At 43.4% G+C, this 8,007-nt stretch overlaps 1 pseudogene; it reads left to right on the forward strand.

Annotated features, from left to right (window-relative positions):
* Nucleotides 1-7,571: 7,571 nt before the first annotated feature.
* On the forward strand, nt 7,572-7,665 carry LOC118151872 (U6 spliceosomal RNA; annotated as a pseudogene).
* The last annotated feature ends 342 nt before the right edge of the window (nt 7,666-8,007 follow it).

Raw genomic sequence — 8,007 nt, forward strand, 5'->3', positions numbered from 1 at the left:
TATAATCCCAGCCACTTGGGAGGCTGAAGAAGGAGAATTGCTTGAATCCAGAAGGCAAAGGTTGCAGTGAGCTGAGATCACACTATTGCACTCCAACCTGGGCGATAGAGCACATTTCCATCTCAAAAAAATAAATACATAAAAATTTAAAAATTAAAAAAAACCCTATGGTGTTTTCCTGATTGGACTTTTACTGATATAGGAGAAAAGCTAGTAGGAAAACATTAAACCTGCTAGTGAAGGCAGGCTTCTGGGTGCTTTGATGGAGTGATCCATCCCCTTGTCACCAGGGATGGGAAGAAGAGCTTAACATCAGTTATGTTTAAATGATATTCCTCAAGGAGCAGTGTTCAAGAGCTACCTGAAGGTTACCATCCACTAAGCTGCCCGAGTTACTGACCATGTCTTACTTAGATTCTGAGGAGTTTTAGGTCCAGTTAAACAGTAGAGGAATACGTGGCCTTTAAAATAGCCAGGGATTCCAGAAGAAAATAAATAAATTCTGAAGAAAGAGGGTCTAAGTAAGGAAAAGAATACCCAACTGGAAAGAGAATGCTAAGAACAAATATACAGAAGGAGTTGCGCAATCTAACTATTCAAAAAGACCAAAGGGAGGCCACCACAAGTCAAGCGGGGCCGGCAACTATTAAAATCACAGGTGGTTGCAATAACCACACATACATTCGGTACTGAATTTCCAATCCCTATCTCCTTACTTTGGGAGCAATTAGTCTCGGGTGAAAAATTGCACTTGTAGCTAATTGCACCTGCAATTACCTACTTCCGGGTGCAATTAGCCACTTGAACCTAATTCTGAGTGTGCAAGTGTTTAATTGCGTGAGGAGGTGATTCCAGACACAGTTAGTTGTGCCCTCAGTCTTTGCACCTGCAACTAATTGTGACTAATAAAACAAGTCTACATACAAGGCAGGTTGAAGGTACATATGGTGACCCTGTTTGGAGAACCAAGAATTGGATAGGTTGGGCTAATAGAGGTACAAGTGTACTAAAGAGAACAAAGGGACAAATTATTTAGTAATTGTCCTTCTGTGGTTACATTATCCATGTCCCTTCCTGCAATCTTGCTCGTCCCAGACTACAGAATACAAAGTCAGCTGATTAAAGGCAGGCATCATGCCTTAGCTGACATAGTTCTTTGTAAAGGTAACAGTAATTCTTCTGCTGACGTTGAGGAGCATCCATAAGGTGCAGGTCAGAATCACATTCCAGACAATTCTTCATCATTTGTATTAAATCTGATGAGGTTATTCAAAACACTGGGCAATAGGTATTTATTGAACTAAGTCATATCATGAATCCAGAGGTTAGTAGACATGGCTCCTGCCTTCAATTTCATGTCAGTTCCACAAATAATCATTAAGTGCCTACTATCTGCTTGGCATGTCGAGATGCTCATTTGCTTATTAGGAATATTCATTTGTTCTGTCTTTCTACAAATGTCTATTGATATGGTTTGGATGTTTGTCCTCTCCAAATCTCATGTTGAAATGTGATTCCCAATGTTAGAGGTTGGGCGTGGTGGAAGGTGACTGAATCATGAGGGCAGATCTCTCATTAATAGTTTAGCACCACCCCCTTGGGGATAAGTGAATTCTCACTCAAGTTAGTTCATGAGAGACCTGGTTGTTTAAAACTCTGGGACCTCCCCCTTTTCTCTCTCTTGTTTCTGCTCTCACCATGTGACATGCTGGCTCCTCATTGACTTCTGCCATGATTGTAAGCTTCCTGAAGCCTCCCCAGAGACAGATGCTGCAGTCATACTTGTACCACTGCAGAATTGTGAGCCAATTAAACCTCTTCTTCATAAATTATCCAGCTTTGGGTATTTCTTTACAGCAATGTGAAAACAGCCTAATACACCTATTTAGCAGGCCCTCTTGAAGCTCACATTCAAGTGGGAAAGTTGGATGCTAAACAACTGTTTATACAATTAATGTCTTCATTACAGGGGCTGGGAGAGTGCACAACTAGAGCCTGCCCTGGTAAGTTTAGGGTAGGGTCTTCCGAAGAACTGATGCTCGAGCTGAGATTTCAATAATCACTAAGGGCTACTTAGAAAAGAGAGGGAGAGCAGGCTCCCGGCGGGAAAAATGAAAACGCCAAGGCTCTGAGTCTGAAAGGAACTTCCCAGAATTGAGAATGGAAAGAAGGCCAGCGTGGCTGGAGCAGAGCAATGGGGGAGAAGTGGTTGAAGCTTATGTGATGAGTGGGAGGAGTTTCCTCTAGGTTCCCAAAAATGTGCCTCATGAAAGAACCCTGCCAGAATGAAGGGCATTGCAGGGCGTCTCAACCAAAGCCAAGAGGGAATCTTGATGTGAGATTTTTTTTGTGCTCTTCCTCTAATTTCACCAATACCAGTCTGGATCCTGGAAGAGCCCGAAGAGAGATGAGGTAGAGAGAATAAAATTGCCAATCAATCCCTCCTCCCCAACTGCATGAACCTGAGCTTCAGCTGAAGTCAGTAACTTTTATTTGAGGGTGAGATTGAAGTTTGACATTAAGCTGAACTGGACCTTTAACACTGAAAAGAAATATCATGATCAGAATTGAGGATGTTCTAGTGGTTGGAAGTAATCCCGAAAGCCAAGAGCTCTGCATGAGCTATCTCTAAAGCACGGGAAGCAGGGACCTGCCTGAGCCTGCCTGAAGCCGGGTGGGAGAAACGTACAGCCGCTTTGAGTCAGCCCATTCCATGAGCCAGTGGTACACAGGAACAATGCACATAACCCCCCAGAGCTGAGGTCCCCCAGGGCAGCGAAATTCCACAAAGATAAGAAGTACTCACAAGATCTGGACAGAGGGGAGGGACCAGGAATTTCAGGAGAATGATGAGAACACAGGGGAATGAAGTCCATTCTCTACTGGATGGGAAGCCTCCAGAAGTCTGGCCTGGCTAGAGCAGATGTTCTGAGATGGAAGAAGCAGGGTTGCACGGTCCTGAATGCCAGGCAGTAGGAGTTAGGAGCCTCTCGCATCAAACCTGGCTTTTCCTCCAGATTCTGAGCAAGCAGCAAAATAATTTGGTATAAGCTTAAAGTGAGGGGTTCATCTACCTGAGCTCCCTTCCAGGGCTGAAATGATGACCTTTTCCCCAGTCATTCTTCTCCATACATTGTCTAGTGAAGATGATGATAAGTCATCACTGTGAGGACACTACCTCCACATCTCAGCCCCTTCACCAGCACTCCTGGCCACGATGGTACATGTGCAGTGCAAATCTTCAAGGATTGGGGGAGAGCAGTAGAATCCCTTCTTTTATACCTTTTTCTCTTTTGGCAAAGACTGACTCAATGCTCACCAATTAGATTACAGTCACGTCACTGGATTCTAGTCAGACAGCCAGTACATGGCTGGCCTCTAAAACATTCAACACAATCTTCCACCCATTCTCCCCTTCCAATTCATGAGACTGAAAATAAAGGACCCTGTGATGGTGGAGACGCATGATAGCAAGAATCTGCATCCCTACTCAGAGAGGAGCATCAGACCCATATCAGACCATAACATGAGCAGGAAAGAAATGTGTGCTTGGTGAAGCCACTGAGATGGGGGTTTACTCATCACTGCAGTCCAGCCTAGTCTATCATAACAGATCTGTCCACCTCCGATCCCAGCGTTCCCCATTCTCTGATTTCTCTCCCTTCTGTACTCTCTCTGTAAACACCTTGGCCTCGGTCATTTTCTCACAGCAGAGTATTCAGCATTGCAGCAGAGGCAGGGGAAGAAGACCCATGAAGGGAAGACCTGGGCCCTTCTGCATTGCCTCTCACCTTGGCCGTTCCTCTCTCTGGAATGCTCTTCCTCTAGATGTTCACTCCTGCTTTTCTTCAGTGGAAGTGACCCTTTCTCAGAGAAGGTTACTGGCACCACCCACCCACAACAACTTCTCAACACCATACTACTGTTTACTGCCCTCATAGCAGTAAATTATTCATGAAATTATCTCCTCTGTTTATTGTCTTTCTCCTTGTAGGATGTCGTCTCCACCTGAACAAGGATTAGGTTTTGTAAGTTGCTGTTCTGTTAGTGCCAGGACATGCCCACCCCCACTCAGTAAATAAGTGTTAAGGGAATGAATGAGTAAGTGAAAGGCTGTAAGCAAGTTCACCTCCAGGTTATCTAGTCTCACTCCCTTTACAGATGAGGAAATTGACTCTTTTCCCAGAAAAGAGGAAACAGAAAAACAAAGGCAACTCTCCCATGCTAGCTGTTTCTGGAGTGCTGAACTTGGATATGATTTATTCAAATGAACTCTTGGGGAATTGTTTCAGAGGGATCCATAAAACAAATGTCATTTTTACCTAGAGAATTCACCCAACCTTCCAACCAATTTCAAATATAGTCCTTTAATGCAGATTTGATAAATGTGAAATCTCTTACACAAAGCCATTTATCATCTAATGTGTGCCTGCCCTGCACCACAGTTTAAGTTATAGCTTTTTAATGGGGTAAAACATTTCAATGAAATCATCAAAATACCTTAAACCAAAACTGCTTATAAGATATTGATGAGTTTCGGGCATTGATTCCACCCCTGAAAACATCAACCTTGCCATTGGCACAGTGGGTACTTCTAATAAAAGCAGCCAAGGAGGTGCAATGAGTATCTATGAACCAGTTTGTATGTCTGTGTCCCTTCTGGAATTGGAAATAAATCAATGAGCCTTACAAAATGCATATTTTAGTGATATCTCTATAAACAATAATCTTGTTTTTCTATCATGACTCAAATGTCATTCTTTTTATAATACAACTGAAGATTTAACAATTTATTATATAGATTGCCTTCACCGTTTAAGCTCTAAATTATGTGTATATATATTATGTTTAAGCTCTAGGTTGTGTGTGTGTGTGTGTGTATATATGTGTGTGTGTGTGTGTACATATATGTATACACACACACACACACATATATATATATACACATATACACACATAACCTAGAGCTTAAACGGGGAAGGCAATCTAGTCCAACGTTGGATTTTTAAAATGTCCTTGTATGTAGAAGCTCTGTGGGTCACAAAAGTAAACCAAAATGCCCATATTCTAGGAGCAAATATAGGGGCACATGAATAGTAACTAGGAAACAAGTCAGATGCTTCCATGAATACAATACCAGGAGAAGGCCTAGATCCCGTGCCAAGGGCTAAATGAAGACTAACAGGTGATAATCCTGCTTTACAGGAGTCTTAGTGGGGCCTATGCTCATCTGGGCAAGTCAGACCAAGGCTGTTCTCCTTGGACTTCTGGGAACAGTGTGGTATGTTCACCTAGAGACCTCTTCCTGCCAAAGGTTTCAGCTGTGATGTCCCACCTGCTTCCTCAGCTGAATACGGGGAGTGGGGCAAGTTGCTTCCCCTCCTGTTGGCTCAGATCCTGTGACCCAAAGCTCCATCTCCATCTCAGTAACTTCCCTTCCAGAGGCCAAATATAGCCATCCCTTTCCTGGCTCACTAAAATTCCAGTCAGACTGCTGTGCACAGTGACAGACAGCCAAAGAGCATCTCACCAGCCCAGCCACAGCCAAAAATAACGGCCACTTGGTTAGCACAGACTGCAGACTTTTTCTTTTTTTCTGTTGTTGAGACTTTGTTCTGAGTTATTTTTTGTTTTGGTTTTGGATTTTGTTTTGTTTTGGTAGGTTGAAAATAAACAGAGTAACTGAAGAAGTGGCTATGCCAACTTCCGACATGAGGCTCCTGGGTTTAGTGCCAGCACTGGTGGGTCATGACCAGAAAGGTACTCACCTCTTAAAAAATCTCCCCAGCCACCTACAAAAAAGGAGGGGCTGACAAGCGTGTTTCCTCCTTGCTCTGTCCAGCAGTGCCTCCTGCACATCCCAGGTCATGCTGGGACGCAACCACCATCCTGCATTTTCTCTTGGGTCTCCTGGAAGGAAGACTGGGGGAGGCTCTCCTGTGGGCTGGGTGGGGACATTTCCAGACATGTACCCGTAATGCTTCTGGGCAGCAGACAGGCCCCGCCCCCTGAGCTGTCAGTTCGGTGCCCTCCACAAGTTCTAAAATGCCTTAAATTATTAATTTATTTCTTTAAAAATACACAGTGCTCAACAGCAACCAAGCCCACTATTGATCTACATTGTGACACAAGGCTCTTGTCAACCAGGTTTTTTGCAGGCCAATGGACACATCTTGTTAAATCTTACCTAGCAGGGACATGAAATTGAAGCATGCTAAAGAGATTTAGGCTGGGAAAGATGATTGTCTTCTCCATGCCCTGTTTCCAAATGCAATGAATAATAAGCAATTTTGCAAAACTGTAACCTTCAATTGTGGAACATCTTTGTACTTTTGTTCTTCAAAGGCAGAATGTTTTCTGGAATCATGTTTCTACCTGAGGAAAAAAAATACTCCTTCATTTTCTACGTGTGGATACCACACAGATATATCTCATTTCTTGTCATGTTTTATGCTGTCCCAGGACCAATAAATAATTTATGCATTTATCAGCTCTCGTGTGTGTGTGTGTGTGTGTGTGTTGTGTGTAATTTTCTATGTGTTAGTGTCAAAGATTTCTTCTATATTAACAGAAAGCAAGCAACCCCTTGGGTGTTTCTCCACCATGAAATTCACTTCGCATCTTACCCATCAAATGGGGGAAAAGTGAGAACAGGTCCCTGCTCTACAGAAAACTAAATGCTAGTCTACAACAGAAAAGGAGTTATGGTAGGAATTTCACATTGCATATCTACTGAAATTGCTCCCCTCCCTTATTTTTTTTTCCAAAGAAGGTCTTTATTACTCCAGGGCCACTTAGATTATAGAGGGAATACGGCTCCTAAATTTCACCTTGTTCTATTTAAGTTGCCTTTCCTTTGCTTCCCCCTTGGAGTATTTGTCATGCCTGTCGTTAAGAACTGCTTCTGAGCCCTCGCAGTGCCAAGCCCAGGACCAGGTGCACGCATTTGGCAGTCCTCACCTCCACTGCCATCCACCGGCTCCAATTTGGATTTAACCGTGGTCATCATTCACACCTTCATGGCAGCAGGATCTAGGGTGCCACCAACATGATGACAGGCAGTGAGCACGAGCACTGGAAGAAACTTTCTTCGGCAAAGTCACGTGGCTGTGCCTGGCTTGTGCTTGCTGTTCTGTGCCTACCCCTCCTCTCCACCCATCTTCCCCGTTTGGAAGGCTTCTGTGTTTCACCAATGCCATGGGAGAAACCCAGACTGACAGAATCTGAGAGGAACAGATTTCAAAAATAATCTAGTCCAAGCTGCTCATTTTAAAAATAAGGAAGTGGAGGCCCAGAGGGGTTAACTCTTGGCCTCACTCACACAGGTAGTTGCTGGCAGAGAAGAGACTGGAGCTAAGTATTTGAACCCACTTCCAAAGCTCTTTCTGCCATACCAGTGGCTCCCAACATTTGGTGGCACAACCCACAGTCAGAAGAAAACTTTACATCCTAATCCACACATATGCACACATGTATGCAAGTTACACAAACGTTTTACAAAATGATGCTTACTCTGTGACACACTTTGATCTTTTCTATTGTAGTAGATTCATTTCAAAATATTCTTGAGATTGCTTAACAGCACGTAGACTCAAATTGGGACAGTACAGAGAAGATTAGTATGGCCCCTGCACAAGGATAACACAAGTTTTTTTCCGAATTTTTTACATTTACCAAATGTTACACTTCTTTCCAGAGATAACATTTAAAGGTATACAGTCCTACAGTTTGCATTTTTCTTAGTTAGATACATCCACTGAATATTTAGGAGGGCAGGAGTTGAATTCGATACAGCACAGGTCTCTTTCAGGTCTAAGCATCGTGCTCCTGGTCAGAATGATCTTCCTGTCTAACCTGTCCTCAAATTAGAATGATCTGAAACAGAATAATCTAGCAGGGAGAACACTGGACTGAGTCAAGGCCCAGCATTCAGTCCTGGCTCCACCAACTGCTACCTGTGTAACTTTGGGCGAGTTTCTTCTGGGTTCCGTTAACTCATCTGCAAGA

Source organism: Callithrix jacchus, chromosome 2, assembly GCF_049354715.1.
Source record: "Callithrix jacchus isolate 240 chromosome 2, calJac240_pri, whole genome shotgun sequence".
Classification (NCBI taxonomy): Eukaryota; Metazoa; Chordata; class Mammalia; order Primates; family Cebidae; genus Callithrix; species Callithrix jacchus.